At 38.7% G+C, this 15463-nt stretch overlaps 1 pseudogene; it reads right to left on the reverse strand.

Annotated features, from left to right (window-relative positions):
• Positions 1–2606: 2606 nt before the first annotated feature.
• On the reverse strand, positions 2607–2725 carry LOC118601053 (annotated as a pseudogene).
• Between the last annotated feature and the right edge of the window lie 12738 nt (positions 2726–15463).

Here is a 15463-nt window from a genome sequence, read left to right on the forward strand (position 1 = left end):
GCCATATAGAAATTTTGGCCACAGATCGTATTACAAAGAGCCACTGGCAGCTGATCCCAAAGTAAAGGGACAGCAGAGTCTGTGGCTTGAAGGGACAGGGTCATTTCCAAAGGCACTGAGGCTGACAGTGATGCTTTTTTTCTTTTGTTAGTAAATGTAACAAATAAGAGGCACAGGGAGAAATTAAAGTATTGTCACCAAAGAGGAAAGAACATGGTGAGTCCTAGAGATAGAATGGCATTCATGATGAGATATTCACTTTTACCAGAGAAGGAGACAACAACGGTTTCAAAGGATTCCAATGAGAGTAAACACTAAAGCAGCTCAGCCGTGGACGACACAGAACCTCTGGCTTCTAGAAAATGGAGTCTTTCTACCCTCATCTCTGGTCTCTCTTTTCTTCTCTAATGCTGGAGTACATTCAGCAGGGGTGTGGGAGACTTAGCATTGATACATTCCTGCTAATTGAACATGTGTCAAACAGCCCCATTCATTTTTTTTTTCAGCAACATGTCCCGTTGCATTTATGGGTTCTGAAGATACAAAGATGAAAATATATGTCCCCGACATCAAAAACCTTCCAGGCTACTGTGGAACTCAATATGCTTTATTACCCAGAGATCAGAGCCCTGGACTTGTTTCCTAGGTGGGTTCCAAATAGCAAGGCCAAGATGGCAAGAAAAGACAAATGAGGATAAAATCGGGGAGGGGAGATGGATGTTGAGAAACCAAGAGAGCTGAAAAGAAGGAGGAATAGAAGAGGTGAAAGGGAAATGGTCCAGGGTATCCCCAGGATAGTCATTCTGACTGACTTTTGCCCACCTCAACGCCTAGCTCTGACTGGTGTTCAGTATGTACTGATGCATTGGTTGAAAGAATGAATGAATGAAAGCAATGTATGACTTTCGTGCCTTTGCTTTTGGGAAAACAGGCACATGAAAAGATAAAATTTTTCTATGAAAGGGACTGAGAGGAAGCATATTCTATCCACGTCCAGACGTTGAGCCATCACAACACAAGGTAGCACTTCACCCAAGCACAAACCCAACGGCATAGCTCTGGGAAGACGCCAGCGAAACTCTTTCTGGTTGGAAGCCTGGACAAGAGACTGGGTCCTGGTGACCCAGGCAATCCCCTGTAGGAGGACTCCTCCTTCCTGTCATGGTTCTGCAGATGAAACTAGTTGCACTGATCACCAATGATGGGAGTGGAAACAGGCAGAATCGGGGCCCATTTGCCCACACACACACAAAAAAAACCCGACAATGATTTCACAAACAGTAGCAAAAACTTGCTGTTTGTCTGAAACTATAGAAAAGGTATACGTAGTTCTAAGAATCTGTGAGATTCAACTTGATCGAAGGCCTTTCAAAAGTCACTGAATTTTTCTAATTCCATCACTGTCAATAATAACAATATTTTAAGGATTCTGATTTTAAAACCCTCTTAAAATAGAAACCCTTCCATAAAAGGGTTGATAAACACTGCACTCCTGTCTCTTAACAAAAGGTTACCACTGGCTGGATGCTTGTATTAGTTGGAATTCTGGTTTCAAGTATCATGTAAGAAAATTTATTATAAAAATATAGTAGTGACTCACAGAACCCAAGGGCAGGGGGACAGCTGTGTTGGAGGAAACATGGGAAACCTGCTGAACTCTCTCCCCTGCTCCCCTCTCTTTTTTGTTTTCAAGCATTTCTGCTTGACTTTTATCTCTCTTCCGAGATCTACTTTCTCTGAATCTCTGGTCATGTGATGGGTTATGATGGTCATCACAGAATATTCAGGTTTATATCTCTTCCCTCTAAGAGATTTCTCAATTCGAAATCGCTAAGAGAAGGGATATGATTAAGAGCATTTTAGGTCAAGCATCCACCCCTACCTAATCCAGTCATCTCTAGCCAGGGGGAAAGTCGCATGACACAAACATGGCTGCTGAGTTTCCCTTTCTGGAAGGGAGTGATTCCTGAGTCTAATGTTTTATTGCTAGGAGAGTGAGAATATTCCACCCCGCAGATGAAATAAAGTCTTATGCTAATCATGCAACCATTCTAGACACCTGGCTCTGGGTAATTGTTGGCCTATCGTATGGCAATGAGAAAATGTGGGCCTACAGATTTAGAAAGATAAATCTTGGAAGCTCAGCAGCATTGCTACCCCCTACCCTCTGCTTCTCTAGAAAATTTTAATTGTAACCTGCTGATTACCAGATAAGATCCCTGGTTCAATGTCTGTATATCCTGTGGTCGTGTGTAGATGCGGCGTTCATTGTAAGTAAGAATGACAGCAGCAAAACAGTTTCACTAAGCACTATTTGACTGCTGCCGCCACAACACTAATGTGATTAATGACAACATGGTAATCCTTTGAGACTATGTAGTCTGTGCTATTTGGATGATCTTTCTCATGAACTTCAGTCTCTTTTAAGTTACTGTGAGTGAGGATGAAATGATCCTCTATCCTCAAGGTTCTTTCAGCTGATCTAATAATTTTTTAATTTTTTTAAATTTTTAAAAATTTTTTAAGTGAGGTGACACTTGGTTGACCTCATAAATTCCAAGGACCTTGTCAACTTACAATCTCTTATTTTCGTTTTTAATTTTTTACGCTTACAGCGCCTGGTCTTCCTAGGTGGTCTCCCGTCCAAGTACTACCCAGGCCCGACCCTGCTTAGCTTCCGAGATCAGACAGGATCGTGCTTGTTCAGGGTGGCATGGCCGTAGACTGATCTAATAATTAAATCGACATGAGATAGATTAATACAAGAAAATGACCAAATTCAATTACATACATATATACGGGAACCTCACATTCATGAAAGAGTCAGAGACCACATGTGCATGAGAGGTTCAAAGACAGAAAGAGGAAATGACATATATATGACATTTTGAGCTAAGGATCCCCTTGAGGCTTCAGAGCAGAGGAAGGTCATTGCAGGACAGTAAAGAAGAGTAGACATTCAGTTATTAGTAGTTTGCCCGGCCATATAGATAGGTCAAACAATGTTATCTCTTATAATCTCCTATTATGGGCAAGGGCCATAATTCAAATTATTCTAAGTAGTTAAGAGGAGGGGCAGAAGTTTCTCTTGAGCCCCCAGGATCTCAGTTTCCTTTAGCTCAAAAAAATCTGCATGCCGTAGAAGCACATCTTCGGGTGACTCATTCTGAAACCCTACGTTACTAAAATCCAATGTGAAGAAGAACTTTTTTTTTTTAATTCTCAAGAACTGAAAAGATAGAATCAGTTGAGGAAAATCATACTCATTCTCTTTATATCTATCTACTGTTAGCCTTTCAGAAGATAAAGTTGCATGTGGAACAACACAAATATTCCTCAACATTCTGATCATCACTGTTTATATATTTTTTAAAAATCGCGTAGCTCCTCATTGCCAACTGAGTTTTAGACCGCAGGAGACAGGAGGTGACATCACACTGCCAAGGATTTAAGGCTATCTTTTGAACATTTTAGGGAAAAAAAAAACATTATTGTGTTTTGCCATAATGTCTCCTGTTTTCCAAGTGCTTTTGGTTTTCATTCAGAGAAACTGATAATTCAAAATTTTCTTCTGAATAAATTAAAACAAACATTAATAAATACAGGCATACTTTTTTTATTGAGCTTCTCTGAATTGTATTTCACAGATCCTACATTTTCATCAATATCGAGACAAGACCTCCCCCAGAAAAAGACGATGACTTGCTAGAGGCTCGGACAAGAGAAAGAATTTTTAGCAACAAAGTATTTTTTAATTATGGTATGTACATTCATTTTTTAGACACAATGCTATTGCAAGCTCAATAGACTACAGTATAGTGTAAACATAATTTTTTTTATGCACTGGGAAACCAAAAAGCTTGCGTGATTTACTTTATTTCCATACCCACGCTATTTCAATGGTCTGGAACCGAGCCCGCAGTATCTCTGAGGTAGGCCTGCATAGTTCTGTTGATTGCAATGTTCTCCAACAAGGTGCATGGTTAAAGGCCTCTGATCAAAGAACTGGTTTTCACTGAAGGGAAGAGTAGTAATATTTTGCAAAGATAATACCTATGTAAAAGGAATCTCAAACATTAAACATTTTTTTCCTACATTAGTGATGAATGTCTATGAATAAAGTTTGGAACCAGCTTTTGATGAAATAGTTAGAGCAGGATATTAATTTGTGTTTTTTTTTTCTTGGTTCTGTAGGAGTGAATGAGAAGTAGCAGTCTTTCTCCATCCCGAGAAGTCTTTGTGTTCTTATTTTACTTCCGTAGCCCAGGAATGATCCTTGTGTTGGGAAGCTGAAGTTTAAGGCACCTGAAAATCAACTCCTGGCCTTCCCAGGAGGATATGGGTGATGGGAGAGTGGGGTAGATATGGGGTGAAGGCAGAGTGGGTCCAGGCAGGAAGAACAGTGGAGCCTTACCCTAAAGAGGAGAGATCCTAGTGGTGGAAGGTCAGGTTAGCCTGTGGACATGAAGAACTGAGGAGTATGGAGGGACAACATATGTAAAAATCCTGTGGCAGATGGACTTATAGTACATCCAAGACACTTGCAGAAGAGAGGAGTATCAGAGTAAGAAAGAAGGTTTGAGGGATAGGAGGAACCAGGGTTGACAGGGTCTTGTACCTTGTGTTAAAGATGTTGGTCTTTTTCCTGAGAGCAATGGGAAACCATTGAAGAATTTTAAGCAGGGAAAAGACAGAATCACATTTGTCTTACATTTTATCTTTACGGCAGTTCTGTAAGGTAAGTTCAATGGCAGCCTCACGGAGCCTGCTTTGGGGGAGTTTAGCAACCCTGTATTCTCCTGCAGCCACCTCAAATAAACACACATTCTCATAAGACAAAAAGAACAGTGCGCTGAATCCGGAAATGCAGCTTCTAGATGAGTCCTTAAGCACTCCTTCCTAACACCTCTGGATCTGGAACCGCCACGAGGTGTGTACTATTATTATTCTCCCAGATGAAGAAATTGAGGTTTAGAGAGCTTAACTAGCATGCCAAGACCAAACAGCTAGAAAGTTTTAGAGTGAGAATGTGAACCAAGTCTGACCAGAGTTCTTGTAGCAGACATGGTTAGTGCTCCGCCCATATTCCCTTGGCTCACACAGGAGGTCACCAGCAGGTAGCCTCCCTAGATGCCTACCTGGGAAGTCATCTGCGGATAGCTTCCCAACACGCCTATAGGCTTCTTGCATGTCTCTGCGTGAGGGCCTTCTCTGGCCACCGGCATCTGTTTGAACTGTGCACAGGGATTTAAGCTCACAGAAGAGACACTCAGTCAGTGAGGGCAGGAGTTGGGAGACAAAGAGCCCACCTTCCTCACTCTTTACTCAGATCATTCTGAGCTCTGTTCCACAAAGTCTGTCAAAGGATCCCCAGCAGGAATGAGCCTCAGCTGTCCCAGAGGTAACTGATCTTTATTTTCCCTTTATTGGCTTTCCTCCCTTCCCTCACCCCCTTCCCTAATCCTTCCTCAGTGCTTCCTGGGATCACCTTGTGTATGGATTACTTGCACCTAAACGTTTGTCTCAGGGTCTGCTTAGGGATGAACCCAAACAAAGACAGCTCTTAACCAGTACAATCTATTGTATCTCTTAATGTTGGTTGGAGAATTTTCAAAAAAATCCATTAATATGACAGCATTTAATGGGCATATGACTCTGTACCAGCACAAACGTGACATGTATGACACTGTTTGGTCCATTACTTTGGGCAGTAGGGGAAAACTCCAAAGAGGAAAACGAATAAATGATGGAAAGCGAAGGATGACAATTTTGTATCTAGGTGGCCCTGTATGGGAGTGCGATAGAGCAATAGCGCTTCTTTCTGAATATATTACTCTTCACTCTGATTCCAGAATATTAGATGTCTCAGTGAGGGACAGCAATGTCTTGCTAGTAAGAATTAATAATATGCAACTCTTGAATGACATTATCCTATTAATTTTAGTTCTATCTCAGTTGAACACAAATGCTGTTCGGTGTTTGGATAATTTATCAAGATATGAAGTAAAGCTTGCCAAATCTTAGCTACAGTCATATATAACTCCACCATCTTTTATTTCACATTTTCCTCTTAAAAGACCATATGCTGGCAAACTTGTCATGGGTAGGCTTTCTGTCTCAAACTATATTTTGAACATGAACTCTAATCTTTAAAAATGGCATATATTTCATGGTTTTTCTAAAAAACATAAGTCCAATGATATGATATATAACCCTACACAAATCTTTCATATGGTTTACAGATCTACTTTTCTAGCCACAGTGAGGGTAGCTTCAGGTGTCCTAAGAAGAAACACCAGATGGCTTTGCTTGAGCTATGCCAGCTTCCAGAAGTAGAGTTTACTTCACAGTTGAGTGAAGACACTGTCTAATCCAGTCCTGGATTTCTACAGATTTCTGAGCGTTGTTAAAACAAGCCCCATGGCTTTAATTAGAATAGCATTTGAATAATTTTGTCTATGTGCGAGTGCATGGAACTCTAGACTGTCCCAGCATATTGTCACCATTCCTTGTGTGCTGAGGACCTAGGGTTCTGAGGAGTTGACATGCAAGCCAAGGAATTCAACTCACTGGAATTCTCTGAATATGGGGCAGGTTTTAGAGGCTCTTAGAAGTGAAGAAATCAGTTATCACCTCAAATGACCCCCAAAATAGCAATGGTAATCAAATCTTTGGGTTTTTTTTAATTATTATTTTTTATTTATAGTTGACAGACAATATTATTTATATTAGTTTCAGGTATACAAGATAATGACTAGACCTTTATATAACTTATGAAATGATCACCCCGATAAGCATGAGAGTCTTTGGAATATTAGGTGTCCCATGAGCATCCCAATCATCTGCAATCACACCGGGGTGACATTTTCTCGAATTGCTTTCTTTATATTGCAGCAAACCTAGGGTTAAAATAGACATTCCGGAGTCGTGAAAGGTGGTGAAGGAACAAAGTACAGGTTCAGTGGTCCTGATCCAGTCTATCTATGCTCTCCCAGCTATCCTGAGTAATTTGTAGCAAGAGGTAATGGAAAAGGAAGAGAGACAGAGGCGATTCATGAAGATGATTGAGATGGTAGAGACATTGCAAGGAGGATTCTCTGTCGACATCATATTCGACAGACTGACATTTCTCAGAAACTCCAAGTGATCATCGTTCAAATTTCAAAACAACTAAAGAAGAATGAATGACTGTGCTGGGCAATGAGAAAGTGTGGAGGTGACAACATGCACCAAGAGCTCGATATGAAAGGAGAAGTGGAACAGGAGCTAGGTAGGCAGTAGGACTGTCACCACTAACTGAACACACAAATGGCTCACAGCATTGTTTCTCTATTTTGATGAGAGATTTGCAAGTCTTGCATGTTGCAGACCAAATAAATCAGCAAGAAACATTTCTAAATTTACATCGCCCTTTCTATAAACTTTTTTTGGTATTTAACTTATTTTGGACAATATCATCATGCTTCCAATTGTTATAAAAACAGTCTACTCTCTGCTGTGAAGCTGCCTAAGAAAAACACTCCCAACTTTCCCCTCAGCCCATACGACACTATCTCCTTAGTCATGATTTTTTAAACAGTTTTATCAAGGGATGTGCACATACAATAAAATGTACATATTTAAATGTAAAAATCGGATACATTTTTTTTTTGGCATTGTATACACTTGTGACATCTGAATATCACTCCAGACTTTTTTCTTGTTCCTCTGTAATCCTTCTCTCACACTCTTCCCCCTCCCTAGGCAACCATGAATTTTTTCCTGTCACTATATTAGGGTGCATTTTCTAGAATTTATATATGTGGAAACCTACAATATGTACCCTTTTTTGATATGGCTTCTTTAACAGCATGATGATTTTGAGATTCACTCATGTTGTAGTGTTTATCAGTAGGTTTTTCTTTTTTTTTTTTTATTCTTTTTTTCTTTTTCTTTTTCTTTTTCTTTTTTTTTTACTAAGGAGAATTTTATTATATGGAACAACCTCACTGTGTTTGTCCATTCACCAACTGATGGACATTTGAGTTGTTTTCATTTTGGGCTGAAACAAATAAAACTGTTACACGCATTGCTATATAAGTCTCTATGTGGACCTTGGCTTTCTTTTCTCTTGGGTAAATACCTAGGAACAGAAAGGCTGGATGATATGTTTAACTTTTTAAGGAACTGCCAAACTGTTCTCCATAGTGGTTGTACCATTTTAAATGCTCACCAACAGTGTACGAGTTCCAGTTCCTTCACATCCTTGCCAATGCTTTGTGTGATCGGTCTGTTTCATTTCAGCCGTTTTTAGTAAATTTATAGAGGTATCATTTTGTGGTTTTAATTTGCATATCTCTAATGAATAATGATATCAAGCATCTCTTCCTGTGCTTATTTGCTATCTATGCATCTTCTTTAGTGAGAGTCTGTTGAAATCTTTTGCCCATTTTCTATTGGTCTGTTTTTGTATTACTGTGTTTTGAGAATTCATTATGTATCCTATGTACAAGTCTTTATAATGTATATGCTTTAAAAATATTTCTCCAATATGTGACTTGTCTTTTCATTATTTTAAAGTATTTTTCAAATAACGTAGGTTCTTAATTTTGGTGAAGTCTAGTTTGTCAAGTTTTGTTTGTTTGTTTCGAATCACGCTTTTAAGGTCCTCTCTGAGATATCTTTGTCTAACCCATGGTCACAAAGATTTCATTCTATGCCTTCTTCTGGAAGCTTTATGTTTAAGAATTTACATTTTTCTTAACTCTAAAAAATGAATAAAAGAAAGGAAATGTAATCATAATGTTACTTGGCCCTGCAGTAAGTATATGCACAGTTGTCTTAGCCTATCTGTGCTGCAATAACAAAATATCATAGATTGGGTGGCTAAGAAACAGACATTTTTTTTCACAGTTTTGTAGGATGGGAAGTCCAAGATCAAGGTGCTAACAAGTTCTATTCCTGACGAGGACTGTATTCCTGGTTTGCAGACAACTGCTTTCTCACTCTGTTCTCATGTGGCAGAGAGAGCGAGAGAAAAATAGAAAAGAGAAAAGAGGAGAGAGAGAGAGAGACAGAGACAGAGAGAGAGACAGAGAGACAGAGAGACAGAGAGAGACAGAGAGAGACAGAGAGAGCGCGCGCGCAAACAGAGAGAGAGCAAGCAAGCACACTCTGTTCTCTCTTCCTCTTATTTTAAGGACATCAATCCCATTATGAGGGCCCCACCTTCATGACTTCGTGTAAACCTAATTGCTACCCAAAGGTCCCACTTGCAAATACTATCACATTAGATGTTAGGGCTTCAACATATGAATTTGGCAGGGGACACAATTCAGTTCGTAGCAATGGTCATAATGATGCAAACACTCGATTATTGATTTCCCTAAAAGTGGTAATAACACCAGAGAGAACAAAAATAATCGAAAAGAAACTAAATCTCCATCTGTCCAAAGAATCTTCATATATAATTCCAAAAATTGATAACTCAAAAAATATCAGTATACAGGTATTTTTTAGTGATTGAAGGTAGCTGCGGGGCTGGTGGCTTCTCCTTACTGTTGATTCTAAGGACTGAGTGGAGCTAGGGTTTAGGAGAGAGTATGGCAAAAGCCAGCTGTTTTTTATTATCAACCTTTTAGTATTATTTAATTTTATTTTAACAATGTACATGTTATGTTAAACAAAATAAAAATAATTAGATTTGAAAATATAATTATTTTATACAGAGTTTGATGGTTCTGAGTAAAGCTGGGCCTTTTTTGATTTAATGCTGTAGTTAAGGGTGGAGTCAAATGAAGCTTTCAGGATAATTAAGCCAATTTAATATGGAAAATAATCCTTTCATTAATTAATCAACTAATCTATCTGTTGGAATTTTAAGCACCACATAGACATAGGAATAAGGTTGCCAGATTTAGCAAATAAAAATAAGTATGCCTTATGCAGTATTTGAGATGTATTTATAATAAAGTAAAGTATTATTTGTTGTTTATCTGAAATTCAAATGTAACTTGGTGTCATGTCTTTTATCTAACAATCAGATGCAATGAACGAATGCTTCGTGAAAATTAGTAGCATGGAAAGGTGGGGATGGGAGATGGGAGATTTTGTTTTACTCATCCTGAATGGGGGTGGCCCAGGATTGAGCTCCAGGTATTTCTGGGGTGCAGTACATTTTTTTCTTTGTCCACTCCGGTCCTTTGAGTCTGCCATAAACAGATATAGCAAATGCGCTTATAATAGGAAATGATCAGGTTGCAATCCTTGAAAATGAATCTTGACCCCCAGAGAGATAACAGTTTCTAAGAGCTAAGAAATAGAGCGGTCATAAATAGAGCAAGTGCACATTTCTGCCATGTTCACATTGTGTTGTGGGCATTCTGAGCAAGAGAAACTTGGGGCTGTGTGAAACATTAAGGTTCTCCTCTTCTATAAATGGGGCTGTGGTTTTATATTTACTGTCCAGTAAATATAACAGATTCTCCTCTTCCACAAATGGAAAAAATATATTATTATGAATAATTTCAAACATATGCCAAAGTAGAGTGAACAGTTTAATGAATCTCCATGTCACCGTCACCCCAGCAATGATCAACTCATGGCTGGTTTTTCTTCATCTCAATTCCTACTCTTTATCTCTCCCCAGTTATTGTGAAGCAAATTCCAGACATCATCTAATTTCATCTCTAAATATTTCACCATGTATTTCTGACATACGAGGACTTTTCTTTTTAAACATAACCATAATACTCTCATCATGCACACTCTAAAATCAACAACAGTTCCCCCCCACCCCCAAATTAAAGGGCATTTTAAATAAAATTTGCCAGATGAAAAAGGCATGCTCTCCCAGGACTTTAGCCAGCACAGACCTTTCTGGTATTAATTAAACAACGTGGACAAATTTAGATACCACTGCGGTACCACTTCAGAGGAGGTAAATTCAATCACTCTAGTAGGGTATTAAAATACCTTGCCGTTTTTCAAAGAAGTATTACTATTGTTCATTTATTCATTGATTCAACAGGTATTTTTCGAATGTCTATCTTGCTAAGAACAGATGCACAGATCAACAAGATCTGACTTTTGCCCTTGAGACGTTGTGAAACATTAAGGTTTACATCTAAGTACATGTGATTCATAACAGAAGGAATTAGCCACAAATAAGAGTACAAGGTAGAACTAGCAACTGTAAAGGGTTCCGAAGTTTGTGTGCCTATTATGAAGTAGAAGAGGAGGGCTTTTCATGGGAGGAATCAGCATGAACAAAGGTACAAAGAAGATAACATCTTCTAAATTATTCATTTTTTAAGAGCAAAAACTAAGCATTCCATATCTTTGCAAACCTTCTACCCTGGCCTGTGACACCTAGCAGTGTCCGGCACGCAGTGGCTACCCAAAGAACATTTATTGCAGAGATGAATGTAAAATTTTTATCCAAATGATTATTAATATTAATTCTCAGCCAGTCCTAAGAGTCCTTTATTATACCGTATTGTTTTTACACACAAAGACTATGTCGTTGAACCCTTGCAACGGCCGTCAGGAAGAGGTAAGCATTGAGATATTTTACAGCGAGGGATCAGTTGTGCTGAATGTTTTCAGAATGATGCTGCTTCCTTTATGTTCTAGTTTCTTTCATGTACATCAGCAGTTTGTTGGTGAATTGTTGCTGTTCTCCTTTATTAGTTTAAAAGGTGATCAAATCATCTGCGGTCCCCTAGTTATCATGACATCATGACCTGCCTATTGGCCTTCTAATGAGCAAATATGAAATTTGCTTCATGACCATTTTCTCTGAAAATAAAAGCCAGAGTGGAGCTTTGCTAACCACATGATTGAAATTTATTGCCACTGAAAGGTTATTGTGAGTGTGTGTGTGTGTGTGTGTGTGTGTATGTGTGTGTGTAGGGTTCGGATGTTGCTCTAAATGTAAACTTAAATAGCTCTTTGTAATCATTACATGGACGGTACAGCCCTGAGTAAGATTTAATCCTAGCTGTTCTATAGAAAAGAAGGCCTGCCTATTTCCCAGCTGGCTAGCAGCGTGGTAAATTTATACAGAGTTATTTTCCATATCATTTTGTTTATTTATATAGGTCCAATTAGGCCCTTTTAAAAGCTTAAGTTAGTGTGGCTGATGCAGACAACTAGTTTACACCAAGTTCTTCTTGGCAAGACTTGAAAGCAAACAGTAAATGGAGTAAACAATTGTATGTCATTATACATTGCAAAATAATGTGCTTCTGGGAAGACAAACAAAACTTATCAAACAGACAAGAAACAGCCAAGGTAAATATCAAATATGTTAACTCTACTAACTACAGGGCTGGATCTCGTCAAAGTCTTATGAACTCAGCACAGCTGGATTAAAATAATAAGAGCCATTTAGACTTAAAAGCCAGGTATCCCTAAGTCAGAAAGTCTGGATTCCGTTCCTATCTCCATCACCAATTCACTAAGTGACATTGATCATTACTTTGATTTTTGTTTAAAGTTTTCCCATCAATGGCAAGGGAATTTTAGATCTGCTCCTCAGAACATAGGGGAATGGTTGCCATATGTCTTCCCTGGAAAGGAACAAAAGAGGACTGTTGTCTTGTCACTTCCCAATTTATCCTACAATCTCCAAGACCTTGATGTCCCTGAAGACTGAGTTGACTTAGGCAAAAATTGGTGAAGGAGGTAACACTTGCAAGTTCGGTCAACACCGTGGCCATAGCAGGCTTTGGGGCCTACGCAACGGTATGGGGACATAGTTACTGGCGATAAATTCTGTGTCTGAGTGCACATGGGAAAGGGAAGCACAAAATGGGGATGACCATGGCTGCCCCAAAGCATATGGTCACGCAGGACATTTGTCCTACCTCTTAGAACCAGAGGTATTTGGAATCACACATGTTCATGGGCATCTTTGAGTTTTCTTAACACAACTTGCTTTAAAAGCAAAGCATTGTCAATTAATTCTTGGAACTCATTTTATTTATCTCTATTTCTTTCCTGCCTCACGTCCTGAAATGTCATGTACCTCACACCCTAGGGTTACTACTATTCTCAGATCAGAAACATTCAGCTTGGCTGCACGTAAAAATCACCAAGGAGATTTAAACAATCCTGATGTCCAGACTTGCACTCCTAGAATCTCTGAAGGTAGGGCCAAAGCATCGGTATTTTTTTAAGTCGCCTGGGTGGTTACAAAATGCACCCACATTGAGAACCACTGAATAAATGGCTCAAGGGATGATCACACGTTAAACTAGTAGTGCTTCTTAATCTTGGAGATTCACTTGAGTCATGTATGTGATGATGGAAAATGTCCTAATCGCCTGGGCCCCACTGTTTGAACATATCCCAAAGCAACACTTTTCTTTTCTACTGCCTCCATCTGAATTCAGGCCAATGGCATCGCTCTCTCCTCTACTTTGGCAACAGTATCTCTGTTACCACAGCATCTAGAATGAGCCTTTGAAGCATACATCTGATCATGTATCGTTCTGCTCACAATCCTTAACATTTAGAAGAAAATCCTATGTTCTGACCACAGTCAATTGGTTCTAAGTAACTAACCCTTGCCTCTTTCTCTCTGGCCTCATTACCTCTCACTCTACAATTTACTTAGTAGTCCCCAGCCTCTGACATGCCCAGTATGTTCTCATCTATGGGCCCTTGTACTTGCCATTCCCTTTGCCTAGCATCTTTCTTCCAGATATACATCTGGCTTTGCTTCCTTAACATGGATTTTATTCCTCGCCACATATCTTTCCTTGACTATATCTCAAGCGACTCCGCCCTTCATTTTGTCCCCTTGTCCTATTATATTCCCTTTCATAGCTTTTGCCAGAAACTATATTACTTGCTAGTTTATCTCTTTAGTGCTTATTGCTCTTCTAGAAAATATAAGCGCTCTGAGGACTAGGAATCTGTTTTGTTTGGCTGTAACCCAACATCCGGAATGGTGCCTAGAACCTAGTAGGCTTTCAACACATAGTGAATATGTGTTGAATATATGAATGAATGAATGAGTAAATGTCCCCTTCTTTCATTTCACTCTCACACTCACATATACCATAATTACAAGGCTATCTCAGAAAAAGGCAATTTAGATAAGCCAAGTTTCTTAAATAAAGAAAGACTTGGATGCATTTTTGCTCTAATTTATTTGACCTCCTTAAATTTGAAACCTGAGTTTCCCTAGATCTCACAAGCCAATAAATACATCGGGTCATATAAAACATCAATAAAAATTTATTTTTATTTGAAATGGTGATTGCTCCAAATTAGGGCTATCGGATTTAGCAAATAAAAATATAAGCACTCTAGTTAAATTTGAATTTCAGATACACAAGGAATAATTGTTTAGTGTCAGTATATCTCAAGCAATTAGAATACATATTAAAAAGTTTTTGTTGCTTATCTAAAATTTAAATTTTATTGGGTGCTCTGTATTTTAGCTGACAACTTTAATCCAAAATGTGATGAAATTTGTTTTAATACAGGAGGAGGTATGGAGTTAGATAACCTGGGTTTGAATCTTGACTCAGCCACTTATTACTTATGTGAACTTGGGAAAGTTATTTAACTTTGTTGAGCTGTAGTTTTCCCATCTCTAAAATGGAGATAAAACCTACTTTGTATGGTTATTGTAAAGATTAAATTTAAAAACGATCTAAATCATTTAGTGTAGCATCTGGACTGTAATGATCACAAGTAATATTACAGTCTTCATTGTTGCCATATGTGGAGTGATCGTCTCTCGGATTTGTCTAGGACTGAGGGTTTTCCTGGGATGTGAGACTCTCAGTGCTAAAACTGGGAAAGTTCCCAGCAAACTGAGATAGTTGGCCCTCTTAGTGGCTGCTTAGCAACATTTAGTACTGCTACATAACTGCACTTACTTTGAGGTGTAAGTAATATATGAAGATTGTCTCTATCAATTACCAAGAAATGTCTGGTCGCAATAGAAAAATTTCCAGCTTATATTTCAAAAAGAAATTTATTCCTATTAATGCTAGTCACATTTAGATCTCCATTAATTGAAAGAGATGTGTTTCAATTCTATATGTTTAGAAAATCATTCACACAGCACCATTAAATGTTGATTAATACACTCAAACCAAATCAGAATGGGGCATTTGACTGCCTGCAGTTCTCTGCATCGAAAAGAACTGTTAAGAAACCACTTGTTTCACAGACGAAATGGTACTAACTTATGAACATTGAATGATTAAGGCAGCAAGTTTCAAAGTGTTTTTATCTTAAACCTCTTAGGCAGGGAAAATGAATAGTTTGCTACCTAAAGCTCTCTGTTTTGGTTCTGTCTCTCAATCAGATTGGTGCCCCTGTGTGTTGGTACTTAGTAACTTGATGGAATTGGGGAGGGATACATCCCTTTGGCTGGGACCAAGAGAGAAACAGAGTGTTGACACAGCCTCTGTGTATTTACTGGGTTTCCACTTTCAGCGCTACTCCCAGTAGACGCAAC

The sequence above is a fragment of the Rousettus aegyptiacus genome, unplaced genomic scaffold (assembly GCF_014176215.1).
Source record: "Rousettus aegyptiacus isolate mRouAeg1 unplaced genomic scaffold, mRouAeg1.p scaffold_m13_p_3, whole genome shotgun sequence".
Lineage (NCBI taxonomy): Eukaryota > Metazoa > Chordata > Mammalia > Chiroptera > Pteropodidae > Rousettus > Rousettus aegyptiacus.